The sequence below is a fragment of the Octodon degus genome, unplaced genomic scaffold, assembly GCF_000260255.1.
Source record: "Octodon degus isolate 3935 unplaced genomic scaffold, OctDeg1.0 scaffold00006, whole genome shotgun sequence".
Classification (NCBI taxonomy): domain Eukaryota; kingdom Metazoa; phylum Chordata; class Mammalia; order Rodentia; family Octodontidae; genus Octodon; species Octodon degus.
The window spans coordinates 16405373-16419746 of record NW_004524582.1 but is presented as its reverse complement, the minus strand read 5'-3'; the positions used below and the strand labels follow the sequence as shown (position 1 = coordinate 16419746).

Here is a 14374-nt window from a genome sequence, read left to right as displayed (position 1 = left end):
GTGTGGCCAGCTCAGCCCACCAGGGGGCGGGCTGGCTGGCATGTGGTGCTGGGGGATTGAACCGCGGTCCCCAATGCTTTGCCAAGCTTGTTCTAAGTAGGTGCTTTAGACCACTGAGCCATCTCTCCAGCCCCACGACTATAAATTTTTATGCCTGCTTTCCACACGGGGGTGGGATCAGCGTTGTTATTTTCAATATCACATAAGCAACATGAGGCAAGTGGTTGGCAGGGAGTACACACCAGGTGTAATTACTTAAATAGAGCCTGTTTGTTGTTCTTGTTCCGGTGCTAGGCTGCAGTGCTGTAAGGCTGCAGGCTCTGCTGCCAGGCCTTCTAAGCTTGCTTTTTCGATGGAAGGCAGAGTGGTTACTGCCAGAACATGTGCGTGTTCTAGTCAGCAGAGCTCTGGCCATACTCTCTCGCTTCAGGTGGAGGTCTGAGGCACAGCGTTCTACAGTGAAGAGACCCTCCTCTGCCCCGGTTCCTCGGTTCACTCCAGGAGGTACAGGAATGCAGAGCGTAGAGTGAGGCTGACTCAGAAAGGAAAGTCTCTCCAGCAAGGAATGAGACACTCAGCAAAAGTGAAGTAAAAAGAGATTTAATGATAATACTGCAAAAGGCAATGGGTGGGTGGGGGGAGCAGACAGCAAGGAGCTGCATGGTGAGAAGAAGCTCAAGGTGAGGTTCTCAGCCTGATGTCTTTGCTTCATCCGTATTTACAGGGCTGAGATGCTTTTCTAAAACTAACAACTTCATTTATGGGTACTATCAGGGTCTCAGCCTTTGTTTCTGGAGTGAGCCAAGGTTTACAGGCTCCATGGGCACAAAGCAAAGGTGTGCAGAGGTTCTGCTGAGGGCAGCCTCCTCCAGAGAGCACTCAGGGATCTCCACCACGCCCCCCACCCAGACCCTGCCCTGTGGGCGCAGCCCTCCCCAGCTGTCCCCGTATTCCCTTCCACACAGGAGCAGAAGTAAAAACGGCTTTGCAGATGAGTGCAAAGATGAGGAGATGACCTTGGATCTCTGCAAGCCAGATGCAACCATGAGAGAACTTACGAGAGGAAGGAGCAAGTGAGAGAGAGAGAGAGAGAGAGAGAGAGAGAGAGAGAGAGAGAGAGAGACAGAGAGACCGAAAGAGAGAGAGACAGAGACAGAGAAGAAGAAGGAGATGGAGACGACGATGAAGAAGATGAAGATGATGAAGGAGGAGGAGGAGGAAGAGGAGGAATATGCTGCTGGGTTTGAAAAGCAGCAAAAGGGCATGAGCTGAGGAATCCATATTACCTCTAATATCTAGAAAAGTCAAGGGAAAAGCCTTTACTAGAGCTCCCATATGGAGTTAGCTCTGCCTATTCATTTTACATTGGAGGCCTTTATAGCTATAAGAAAAGTCACTTTTTGTTGTTTTTTTGCCACTAGGTGTGTGAATATTTGCTCCTGTTGTTATTCCATTAGCAATAGAAAATGAATGCACCTGCTTTATGTATGAATGTTGTCAGGCAAATGAATCAGTTTCTTCATCTGTCAAATGGGATTCAGAGCAGAATCTGCCTCTTAGCGTAGATTAAATCCATAAACACCCATGCATGTAGAGCATTCCTTGGTGCATCCCATGGAGTCAATGGCTATTCCTTGTCAAAAATACAAATTGCAAACAAATGAAATGATTGTCCATAGCTCCTACCTAAATATTCAACTTGCAAATGCAGTCTATCAGTGATACATGTCCTGTCACATGTTTGACTAAATAAGATGTGCGTGTGTGTGTGTGTGTGTGTATGTGTATGTGTGTGTGCATAACAATCTTAGTCTTTAATTTCACTGCTTTGTCACTGTATCTACTATGAGGGAGGTCACTTCCCAGTCACCCTTGTTCTTTGGTTCGACCTTAGCTGCCTCCTTTTTTCCACAGTGGAGGTCACAACTGACCTTATCCAAACTTCTGTGATGACCTAATAACCAGCCAAGGAATTTTTCTCTTTAGACAGCATCTTGCTGTGTCCTTGAGTCTGGCCATGAGCTCACTGTGTAGCCCAGACTAGCCTCAAACTCCAGTGACCCTCCTTCCACTCAGTGCTGGGATTACAGAGGTGTGCCATAAAGCCCTGCTCAGCTAGAGATTCTTCTTTTCCAGGTAGCCTCACACTCCTTCCTAATTGTTTTTATTGTTCTCTACCAGCATCCCTCGAGTTCCCAATATTGACTCTATTCTAAGCTTTAAGGGCATTCTGGCTCCTTCCTGCCTACCCTGCCATGGACATTTTCCTCTTTGTGATGCTTTTCTGCTGTGACACCTGGCCTTAGACCCAGTCCGCTATGGACTGAAACCAGCACAGGCTATTGGCTAGCAGGATCTTGCAGCGCACATACCTACATGGTGGAGATAACAGCTACCCTGACCAAGGTTCTGAGGATGGGAACATGAGCACCTTCAGGAGGAGTGCTGTTCAGCACCTCCTGGCATTCATCATTGCTGTACCAAGTTTTTCCCAACTGAAAACTTTCAAGATTCCTCATGCCACCTAAACTCGAAGGTGGCTTTCAAAATGTACAAATGTCACAAAAGTGCAATTGGAAAGTTAATACAAGAGGAGCGGAACCTAGTATGTGGTGGAGGGTGGACAAAGTCTTATCAGTGGTTAAGTACAAATTTTTGCTCTGCCATTCAACAGTTGTGCAAATTTGAGCCCTAGTTTCTTCATCTGCCAAAAAGAGGATTTTAGGTACACACACACAGATTCCGCTGCAACCAGCACACACCCTAATAATTTGGTGGTTACAACCTCAGGAGGATTTATGCACTGATTAACAGGATGGTCTGAGAGTTATCTCCACTTTGTCATTTAATGGCACTTCTGCTTTGAACAGCCAACTTTCTCCCTAGTTCCAAGAAGGGCTCTGCCTACTCCGCCACTTCTGCTCTCAGTCTGTCTGTGACAAGGGCCTCAGCCACAGTGAACAGTAGCGCTGGACCTTAAGTTCAAAGCAGCCTGTCACACACTCATCAGCTGGGGACAGTGCCACCTACGGGAGAGTTCCTTTCTCTGGCCACCAGAGACTGGCACAAACTTTCAAGCAATGTCTCCCCACATTGCAGATCTACACACACTCCTCTTTGATTGGCCAGGGTGAGCGCCAGCTGGCAAATCACAAGCCTAATTGTGTCCTCCAGCCTGTCCACTCAAGATGCAGGCAGCGGTTTATCCCTTCTGTGCAGAGGCCGGCGGGTGGAGAAAGCACAGCCTGGTAGGGCCAATGCTCAGGGCTGAACAGGGATGTGGATGCTCCTGAAGGAAGTGCCACAAGAAAAACACATTGCCACAAGTACTCAACTTCCACAGGTTTGCTGAAGTGCACGTGTTTCTCTGGTGACCCGTTCACTTTTACTGGGGTCCCTGGAGGGACTTCAAGCTCCAGCTGTATGCTTTCCAGCCTGGGGACCACAAGCCACGGTTTTGCATGTCAGGACTTCAGGATCTGAAAAGCTACTAACATGGTAAAGGGTTGGTTTGGACTGGATAAAAGAACAAAGAGAAAATAAGACATCAAATCACAACAGAAAGGAACAAGTAAAAGCCATGTGGTATCGTTCTGAAGAAGGCATTGAAGCTTGGGCAAGTTCTCCAGACAAACTCAACACGAATGGCATCATATGCATTGCTCTCAGTACAGACCTGAGACCAAATAGCAAGACATTCCTTCCCAGTGACATCAGCAGTGGTGGAAAGGCTGAAAAGCCTGAACACACCACCTCAAACTTTCAGGCAGCATTGGCATAACAAATGCATTCGTGCTCTGCAATGACTCCAGCACCACAGTTCTTGGGGGTGAAGGAGAACACCTTCTTGAGAAATGGGAGTTACAGAGAAGCTTGTCAAAACACAGTAGAAGCAGCAGCAGAACTGAAAGTGGACCACTTCCTTTTGTGCCTTTTGGACAGATGGATGCATCTTCATGTTCAAATAGCAGAAAACTTGATGGAAGAAAGACGCTACAAGTTACAAGGCCTGCCAAACCTACAAATGACAATGAGAATTTGAAAGGCAAAGGACTGCTGCTATTGCAGAAATTGCAAAGAGCAGAGAAACCAAGACCTTTGCAGGAGCAGGGAATGGTGCCTGAAGTAATCTCAATATGAATGCTAGTGATAACTTAAGTAGAGAGGTTTCATAGGAAACATGAAGGTGTCTATAGAAAATTGGTCGATAAGAAGGCACTGAAGCATATAACAGAAATGGGAAGGATGCTTCAAGGCTAGTTCTTATGGACCATGGCAACAATTTAGAAGCAGCATTAAACATAATGCTTAACAGCAATGAGCAGAAAACTGTTACGGGTTCACCTCCAAGAGGCTGAGGAAAGACAGGGGTCAAGTAGGATCAAAGATGAAGAGGAAGGGCAGGCCAAATAGCTCAGCATATTAAAGTCCCTGCTTAGTCAGATGCAGGGGTTAGGAGTTTGATCCTGGGCCTGCCGTGCCAGCCCCACCCTTGGGCGCATGGTGGTGTGCACCTGTAATCCCAGCACTTGGGAGGCTGTAAAGAGGAGGATCACTAAGAGTCCGATCTATGCAGTGAGACCCTGTCGACCTTGTAGACCCTGTCCTAAAATAAAATAAAATAAATGAAGGGGATCCCAGAAACACAAGGCCTTCAGCACCAAGAACATTATTTGATTTCTTGGAGTCTAAATGGGGACTTTGAGTGTGAAAGGTCCTAAGCCACATTCCCAGCAGCTTCATCAGGAACAGCACAGATTGTCAACTACTGAATAGAATGGAGTAAAAGACAATAATCAACCAAGACAGCTTTCTTGTCATGATACCAGGCAGCCAAGAAAAGAAAAAGCTCTTCCTTTTCAGAGACACTCAAATTTCAAAGCCATTTTCAGATGGCAGTGGAAGGCCTAAAAATAGTTTCTGAAAGGGCAAGTATTTCTTCAGGATTTGAAGTTTGGGCTGAGGAGAGAATCAAATGTGATAGACCATATTCTAGATATGACAGAACTAAAGATGCCGCATATCCTTTAAGTTCTCAGTGTAGTAATGATGCTTTTAATAAAAGAAACATGCAGACCAGACCAAGGAAAAGTCCATCTATGCAGAGGCAAAAGAAAATCTACTTTCTCAAGAATTAATAGATTATAATACTAAAAAAAATGGGGAAAGAGAAAGCCAAACCAGTAATCCTGATCATTTTTATGACAGAAAATTGTGAACAATAAATAAAGAAGTTTTTGGTGGTGTGAAAATTTAAAAACATTTTAATGTAAATACTGATTAGTAGAATCCTGTCCCAAGTCATTGTTTCTTTGGCATTCAAAATGGAGAGACAGAAATGCCATTGAATGCAAAAGAGTGGGACTGATTAAGCTGGCAGGAGCTGTCTTAGCTATACCCCATGAAGATAAAATTTTTTACAATCCTGGGTGCAAAAGAAGATTTGGGCTAATTAAGCTGGAAAAAAAAAGTACTAGAGTCATCTATTCCTATGGAGTATGTGAAGATGTGGAAACCCGGAGATGAACATTTTGCACTTTATTGGGAAGACAACAAGTTTTACCAAGAAGTTGAAACTCTTCATTTATCTTATATGACTATAGTTATTACATTTATTAGACACTATCAAACCCATTTAAATGGTGGCACAGGTATATGACCCATATTCCATACAAAGGCATAAACCATTTTCAAGAAGATATGCAGCTTTAAAAGATTAGTCCTAATTGTATGAAATTTGCAAATGAAAATATATTTTGAATTTGCTCAACGTTGCCACCCCAGCATAAAATTTTAATTTTATGATTACATTAAACTGAATTAAAAATGAATAGTTTTTTGTTTTGTTTTGTTTTGTTTTGTTTTGTTTTGTTTTTTAAAGGACATTCTCATTGGCCCTTTCATAGTCAGTTTAGGGTTCTGTAAGACAATACCTTTGATTAGGTGAATTAAGTAATGGAATTCCATTTCTCAGAGTTCTAGAGAATGGGAAGTATGAGATCAAGTCATAGATGGCTTCTCTGGCCAGGGCCTGCCTCCCCACGTATAGATAAACATCTCACAGGTTAAGAGACAGCAATTCTGTTTTTTTCCTCCTCTTTCAATAAGGTCATCAATTCCATAACACGAGTCAACCTTCCTCATCTATTCAAATCAAATTACGAACAACATTTCCTAATGTTATCATGCTGGGGATTAGAGACCCCAAAAACTGAGATCACAATTCTCTTGACTCTATTTACCACCTGGAGAAGTTCTGATTCACTGACACTGTATCCACCAAATGACTCTGGGTTCTTGTATAGTCTACCAATTTTCACTTGTACTGTGGCAATGGCCCTTAACCCAGTGTAATAAAATGACAACCAAGAAGATCTTGTGAGTGAGTTTTCTATTAAGCTAAGTAAGAGTCATAGAGATTATTTTGTGTTTAAATTCTGCTTCTATCATTTCTTTTTATACACAAGAGAAGTTATGATACCCTCTACTTTACCTGAAATATTCCCAAAGTATAGCCATTGACCAACATAATAATAATAATAATAATAATAATAATTATTATTATTATTAAATATTACTTATGTGTTTGGCACAGTGTCTCACTAGGCAGTTTGGACTCATAGTGATCCTCCTGTTTTCAGTGCTGGGATTACAGGCATGCACCACCATGCCCAGACTCGGTAACTAGATCAGCACATCCGGGAGCAAGGATGGCACAGCATGCAGTACCAGGGATCAAACCTAGGTCCTTGTGCTTGCCTAAGCATGCACTAGTACACTGAGCAATCTCACCAGCCCCATAACTATTAATAGGACCCCTGCCCTTTCTCCCCAAAGTATCCTAATATATTTCAATACTTACATGATCACTCTGTCTTGGATATTAGATGTCACTATATCTGATATTTCACTTCTCATCTCCAAAATGCTATCCTAACACCTTGCTTACAGAACGCTGGATGTGTAATAACAAAAGCAATAATCACAGTACAATGCAGATGCTCTAAATGTGTTCTCTTCCTTTTAAATAACAAATATGGGCCCTAAAATCAAAGAAAGAAAAACCTCCAGGCTGATGATCATTAATTAAATGATTATAATAAATTATTTATTTTTAATAAGAAATTATTTAAAAGAAGGGCTTAGCCAGAGACAAAGATTTAGCCAACTGGTCAATCATTTTAAACAGGACCAGAAAGATTGTACACCTTATCAAATCTACTCTCTGTGTTCATGTAGCAAACTGTACCACCCTGACAGAGCTATAGCCTAATGATTTATATCAATGGCTAATATTCCTAAGGTGGTTACCAAGTCTAGACATTGTGCTGAGCACCTCAAAAGCACTCCTTGAAGTCATCTCCTTGAGGAATCTATAAGGTAGGTACTGTTACCGCCTCTCTGGGAAGACTACAAGAGCAGCCTATGATGCCATGAAATTCGCAACTTTGTTAGCTATAGTTCTGTCTCTTAGCTCCTTATGACCTTTTGGTGATACAAAAGACTTCGGTGAAACAGTTATAAACCTAAAATTTGTATTTTAGGCAACCAAAATGCCCTGAAACCTTGTAAGTTACTTCTAGGAGATTATTCATTGCAAGATTCCTCATCCTTATGGATTTACTTTGGCTAATTTAAATCTATTTGATAGCAGTTCCTTTCATAATCACCATGAAATGCTATACTATCTTGAAACACAGATAAGCCCTTTGCGGTTACTGGCCAGTAATAAAAATGACAGGCTGGAATTATTTTCCAGAGCAAGTAACTGGTTTCAAGGTCTAGGAAGAGTTGTTGTACATTAGAAAATTCACAGTTCAATGAATGGATGTTTGACTGAAGCACTGAGGCCCAGTGGAAAGTGCTCAGAGCTTCCCAGCCAGGAGAATTTTCCTTTAAGTTGACCTAAATAGCATGTGCATTTGAACTCATTCTTTTACTACTCCATGCCTCAGGTACTTTCTCTAGAAGGAAAGCTTGGCTAGAGTATCACTAGCATCCTTTCAAGTTTGACTTCGAGTCTCTGAACGATGGCCTAGATTCCTTGCACACTGACAGCTTGGCAACATACTCTGTGCTTAGAAAGAGCTCAGGGCATTCATAAGAACTCAATTTTATACCTCACAGATGGAAGCTAATTGCAATTTGTTAGGTAGATGAAGTGTAACCAGAAATGCTTGCACAGGCCTGTAACAGACACTTTGCCCAGAATGACTTGTGTCTGTCAAGTGCACCAAGCATGTTGCAGGGAATCTGGTAATCATCTGTGTTGCTTAGAGAAAGCCATGGCCAACAGCAGTGTCTTGTTGGGTCAAGGACACCAGGTTGTGTATTTGGAGATAGATCGTGCTCAGGAGCTTGCAAATCAAAAGTGTTTTGCTCAGTCTTTCAGTAAGCGATGTTCGTTTGGGTCCAGGGAAGAAGTATTAGCTCCAAGAAACATGTGTCCCTAATAGCAGGACCTCACTCTGCTGTACAACTTTGAAGACCTAGTTTTACCCTTTCCTTTTTGTCTTTATACTGAGTACCTTTATTTTAAGTGCTCTTTCCCTAAATTTTGAACTGTACAATGGGCTATTCACTCCACGTCCTTTGCCCAGCCAGTTCCAGTTTGTTCTCTCTCTCTCTCTCTCTCTCTCTCTCTCTCTCTCTCTCTCTCTCTCTCTCTCTTATTTAATACAGGGTCTACAGTGTCTCACTACACAGATTGGACTAGTAGCAATCCTCCTGACATTACAGGCATGCACCACCACTCTTAGTCTCAATTGCCGTCTCAGCACTCCCTTGGGTAGGAGCCAGCCCAGCACATATTTATGCATTTCTCTCTTTTGTGGCTCCTAGTAAAGTATGTCTCATGCCTGCGTGGTCTATGGTTACATTTGGTTGTGTCTATTCATTTCTGATTCTGTGACTTCACTCAATAAATCCACCTGAACTGGTCTATCAGTCCTTTAAAAATTAGTACTACTAAGTAGTATCAATTCTATTCTAATTATTTATTGGTCACAATAAATGACAGGTGGTACTCTATGCCTTGTGTCTGAAGCTGGGGTTTCAGAAAATATTCATATCTGTGCCTCCACCTCCCACATAGACAGGACAAGCTATTTAAAGAGCAAAGGAATCAAGCTCTTCTATTTCTCCAACATATCTGCTTTACAGAACAGAGCTTCTCAAACTGCATATGGTGGAAGACCCCTTTCATTCTTTTACTAGTTTCTTTGCAATACATTATCCACCTAATACTTTAGCAATATCATGTAAAGATGTATAGCTTTTTCTAAAGTCTTACATACAATTTCTCTTTGCTGTCATAGAGGCCAGGCAGCCAACAAATACAAGAGGCTCTTCCTACAGAGAGTGACAGCAACCATCCACCAAAGCCATGGAAGAAAGCTGCTCTCTAGCACAAAGTATGAAGGCAGCATTCACCCTGGCTAAGCCTGTCTCCCAGGAAAGTGTCGGGCTGCTTTCTAGTTCTCTCCTGCCTCCATCTTTGCTTCATTGAGGCCCATAGCTGACTCTACATTCAACATGGTTTTCCTTCACCTCATCACAGTGCCCTGGATTGGTCACCTCCTTCCTTTTGAAGCTCACTTGTGTTCTTCAGTGGATATAATTTTCTGTATTCAGTCACAGTGGCCTCCTCTGCTGTGAAGTATGGTTGTGTTCTACACTGATTTCCTCCTGGGTTTCCTTGACGCTTCTCTTGATCAAGCAGTCAGAGTGCCGCCACAAGGACACATACACTGAGCACGCCACCACTCTGTGTTGCCCTGTTGTGTCCCCTCCTTCTCCCACTGCTCTAGTTCTCTGAGGCTTTGTTCCCATCTAACTCCCCAGTTGGTTCTACCTCAATGAACTAATCATATTTACAATCCTGTCTCACAGCTGAATTATTTAACATTTCTTCCAACAAACATCAGACTCAAAGTCTTCATACTGGGAATCAGACTTTATTTTCCTTTACCTACTATTTCTAAACCTGCCCCATTAACCTGTCCCCAGGAACAGTGCCTATTCCTCAGTGTCCAACCTTAACATCACCTCTGCCACAAAATCTCTAGAGGCCATTGTACAATACTGGGAGTAATGGTTTAGGCTTATAATTTCTAATGCATTTCACCCCACTTCTATCCTGGCTCTAGGTATTATTTTCTTACCATATTTTAACTTGTAGATGCATGGTCTTTAATCCATGCAAGCATTCTATGGTCAAAATCAGAAATTTGCTATACTGAGTGTCTGGTGTGGCATCTTGCTTTGAGCTTAAATCAGTTGGGTACTTACTCATTTTTACATTGTTTTCTGACCCTATTATACACTCTCTATAGTTTCTAGGTGTTATAAGAACTTATCATCTATTGAAAGAGAGGAAATATATGAATACATAATATTCAAGGGGTTTGGTAATTGTGAAAACAGTGTTTAATCAAGCAGCATTGCAAGTGGGTAGATGGTACTGGGCTCAGAATACACATGAACACTGAATTCAAAGAGTTTGTGCATAGGAGGAACCTTTGCAGGTAAAAATAATAACAGGTGACAGCCTAGAAAAAATTTCCAAAGCAGGAAACACCTTCATTGTATGAGCAGGAGGTATAGATACGCTATAATACTAGGAGATAAGTAGCTAGTTAGAGGGGGACTACTTTAGAAAGAGGGGGACATATAACTTAGCCTACATAAAAAGATGATCCTTCGTTCAAATGAATAAAGTCGTTTTACAGTCAAATATAAAAAGTAAGAACATTAAATATTAAATGGACAATAACACATAACATTAATATTCAAGTTCCTAGTGTGCTTTCCTGAATATTTACTACCCAATTGCTTTTCCCATTTGATACTGCTGCCTGGCACAGTTCAGAGAGTCTAAGTTTAGCTTCCTAGGAGACATTGTTGCATACACTTACAGGTATTTTTTGCCTATGATTTTGAGTCTTCATTTAACCACTTATTATTTCCAAAAAAACAGAATAGCAAATACAGTGTGTTGAATTGCACATCCTTCAACTTCATATCTATCCCAAGCCACAGAATGTGACTTTATTTAGAATCAGAGTCTTTACAAAAGAAATTATTTATTATGCAGACAGGCTGTACTGGAATGATCCCCACACCCAATGACAGGTGTCCTTTACAAAGAAGACTCAAAGACAAAGAGATGAACAGAAGGAAGACAGTCATGTAAACTCAGATACAAAAATGGAGCGAGGCAGGTACAAGTCAAGAAATGCCACCGGCCACCCATGACCTCCAAAGGCGAGTGTGGAAGAGCTTTTTCCAGGAGCATTTACGGAATGTATGACCTTCCTGGCATTATGATTTCAGACATGTGGGCTCTAGAATTGTGACTGAATAAATTTGTGTTGTCTTTGGGGCACAGTCTGTGATAATCTTTTACAAAAATCTAGAGAACGAATATAGCACACTCCATAGGTCAGGCTTAGTCTGGATGATCATACTAAAAATACTTTCCATCTTACTGTCCTAGCTAACTTAATTTCCACAAAATACCCTGTTGAACTTCAAGTCAGAAGTTTTGACAAGATTTTTTTAAATGACTAGGATTTTATTCTGTCCTGGTAATGCTCTAAAATTAAGTAAACAAATTTCACTTACACTGAAATAAACTTGTGTTTCATCACCATTTCCCATGTACAAAACTTTAAATTTATTGAATTGATACATCTCACATGAAGTAATTCCAGATTTCAAAGTATGTTTGATGAATTTTACCCAAGATGTTATTCATATAATTGTTTAACCAATTACCAATTGTATCACCTCTTTCACAAAATCTTCCCTAGACACATAGAGAAAATACACAGATTTGTGGTTATGAAAACATTGTACTAACTTACATCCTGACAGAGACAAAGGGTCTAACATGATCATTTTTTGGATGTGCATCTCAACATTGGGTTGGTTTTCAGTGAAGAAGAGATTACTACTTCTCTTTTTGGTAATGATAGGTCATTGAGTTGTGCTCAACAGGCTAATCTTGTGCATTTACAAAAAGATGTGAAGTACCTCCCTATTCTTTAATTAGTTCTCTCTGTTCTTTAGAGAAATGTTTTAGTATTCACTTGCCAAAGATGAGAACCATTTGTCAAGAGGCAAGGAAAGGAATGCATGGCACTTGAAGCTGGAATAACATCAGTGATTTGTGAAAGTCAGATCCGTTTATCACTAATGATCAAAGCCCCTTTCAGAAATGCTTGACTTTCCCAACTTGCGGTCAATGTCAAGACACAAATGAACATGTGTACTCAACCAGGGAAAAGAGGAAGCCGACTAATAGACAAGGGCACATGCATAGAACATGAGTGTGCCAACAAAACTTTCCTCACTGAGGCGGGATTGTTGATTCTTTGCCCAAATGCTTGTTTTTTACAGGAGGTTTTGACTTGTCATCACTGATAAAGTAGTGTGTAGCACGAATGCCTTTGTGTTCACACCCTGTCATCTGTCTGCCGAAAGTGCCGTTTTATTCTTTTCTCTAGTAAGCACAAATACAAATCCCATGATGAAAGCTTTAACTTCAATATCCCAGTGTTACTTTAAAGAAGGGGCTGGATTACATAACAGCAATATGATGAACTTCTTTAACTTAAAAAACAAAAATATTTTAACAAAAATGTAGTATTTTAAAGTTCTTGCAGAATAGCTTTTTTTTTTTTTAAATCAATAGCTGTAGCCCCAGTGACTTTATGAGTCACTATATAGACAAAATATTAGTAGTCTAATTGACTCATGCCTGCAATCGCAGCACTGTAGGGGACTGACAGGATGATAAATATGAGTGTAGCCTAGACAACTTAGTGACCTGGCACAGCTCTGCTCCAAATGAAGAATGAAATGAAAAGGGTGAACAATGTCGCTTAGTGCAACAGCTCTGGGTTCAATCCCTGGTATTATGGAGATGATAATTATAATTATTGGGTACTGAAGCTGTTCATAAAATCAACTATGTACAAACATGAAACATTTTACATGTCATTTAATGGCTTTGTTTTCATCTTTTATTAATTAAGTATAACTTTGTGAACAAATTTTTATTAGAACACACCATATGCTAGGGAGTGCCAGAGACCTGGGGTTTAATTCCTGATTGATGACTGTGTAGAATAATTTTTTCCATTCATTCATTCATTCATTCATTCATTCATTCATTCATTCATTCATCATATATTCACTCAAATTATTCTTGGATAATATATCCTCCACCACAAAGTATATGTAGAGTTATCCCCTTAGCACAAAGATACCTCCCAATCCAATGGTAATGATGGGTAAAAAGCAATTGATTAACATGAAATATTGTATATATTATAGATTAATATAAATATGTTGTGTACTAATATTATCTTATATATCATAATATAGAAAATTATTATATATTATCAAGTAACATAAATGTCTCTATCTATCTATCTATCTATCTATCTATCTATCTATCTATCTATCTATATAACATGAATTCTGCTGACAGAGAAGATAGAGAAAAGGTGGCCTACTGTGAAAGAATGAAGGACCGAGTGAGAGGAGAAAGGGAGCAAGGAGCCCACAGTGGAGGCATTCCTTCAATCCTTTACCTGGGATTTGAAGAGTGATTCAAATGTGTTTGGAAGCAAACTTGGTGCCTTCCTGTGGGAGAAGGAACTGCGTGTAGTGAAAGAGTGGATTAGATAACCGAGTACTTTGATATCACTGATGGTAAAGTGTAAGGTGAACAGGCATGGAAATTAAAAGCAGACAGAAAGGCAAGGATCAAGTAAATTAAGACTGAAGAGTTCACTAAAGTTGGGATTTAGGAAGTCACTTCTGATGTGAGGAAAATCTACTTCAGTGCAATTGAGGGAACTGAAGCCAGGATATAAATGGTGAGGAGAATGCATTTGCCTGGAGGGCCACGCCAGCCTTGCACGGCCTGAGCAGAGACAGTGCATGGTAAAGACTCACTGCTTCTTAGGTGCACTTATACTTTGTGATGTGAATATAAGGCTGCTGCAAACATCAGGTTTGAGGCAGAAGTGACCATGCTTTTGGAAGAGTTCCAAGTCAAGAAAGTGGTAGAGGGATGGGAGTGTGGCTCAGTGGTACAGTGCTTGAGTCCCAGCACAGAGAACTGAGAAGAAATGTGCAGGGAAGGAGAGAGGGAGAGGGAAAGGAGAGGGAGAGGGAGGGAGGGAGAGAGGGAAGGAGGGAGGGAAGGAGGGAGAGAGAGAGAGACAGAGACAGAGAGAGACAGAGACAGAGAGAGACAGAGAGAGAAAGAGAGAGAGACAGACAGACAGTGACAGAGAGAGAGAGAGAGAGAGAGAGAGAGAGAGAGAGACAGTGACACACAGAGAGAGAGAGACAGTGA

At 41.1% G+C, this 14374-nt stretch overlaps 1 protein-coding gene and 1 pseudogene across 4 annotated transcripts in view; one reads left to right on the top strand and one right to left on the bottom strand.

Annotated features, from left to right (window-relative positions):
* The window catches only part of Kcnip4 (potassium voltage-gated channel interacting protein 4), a 1227189-nt gene that overhangs the window by 476255 nt on the left and 736560 nt on the right, over window positions 1-14374 (bottom strand). The window lies entirely within an intron of this gene.
* LOC105743167 lies at window positions 820-5659 on the top strand (annotated as a pseudogene).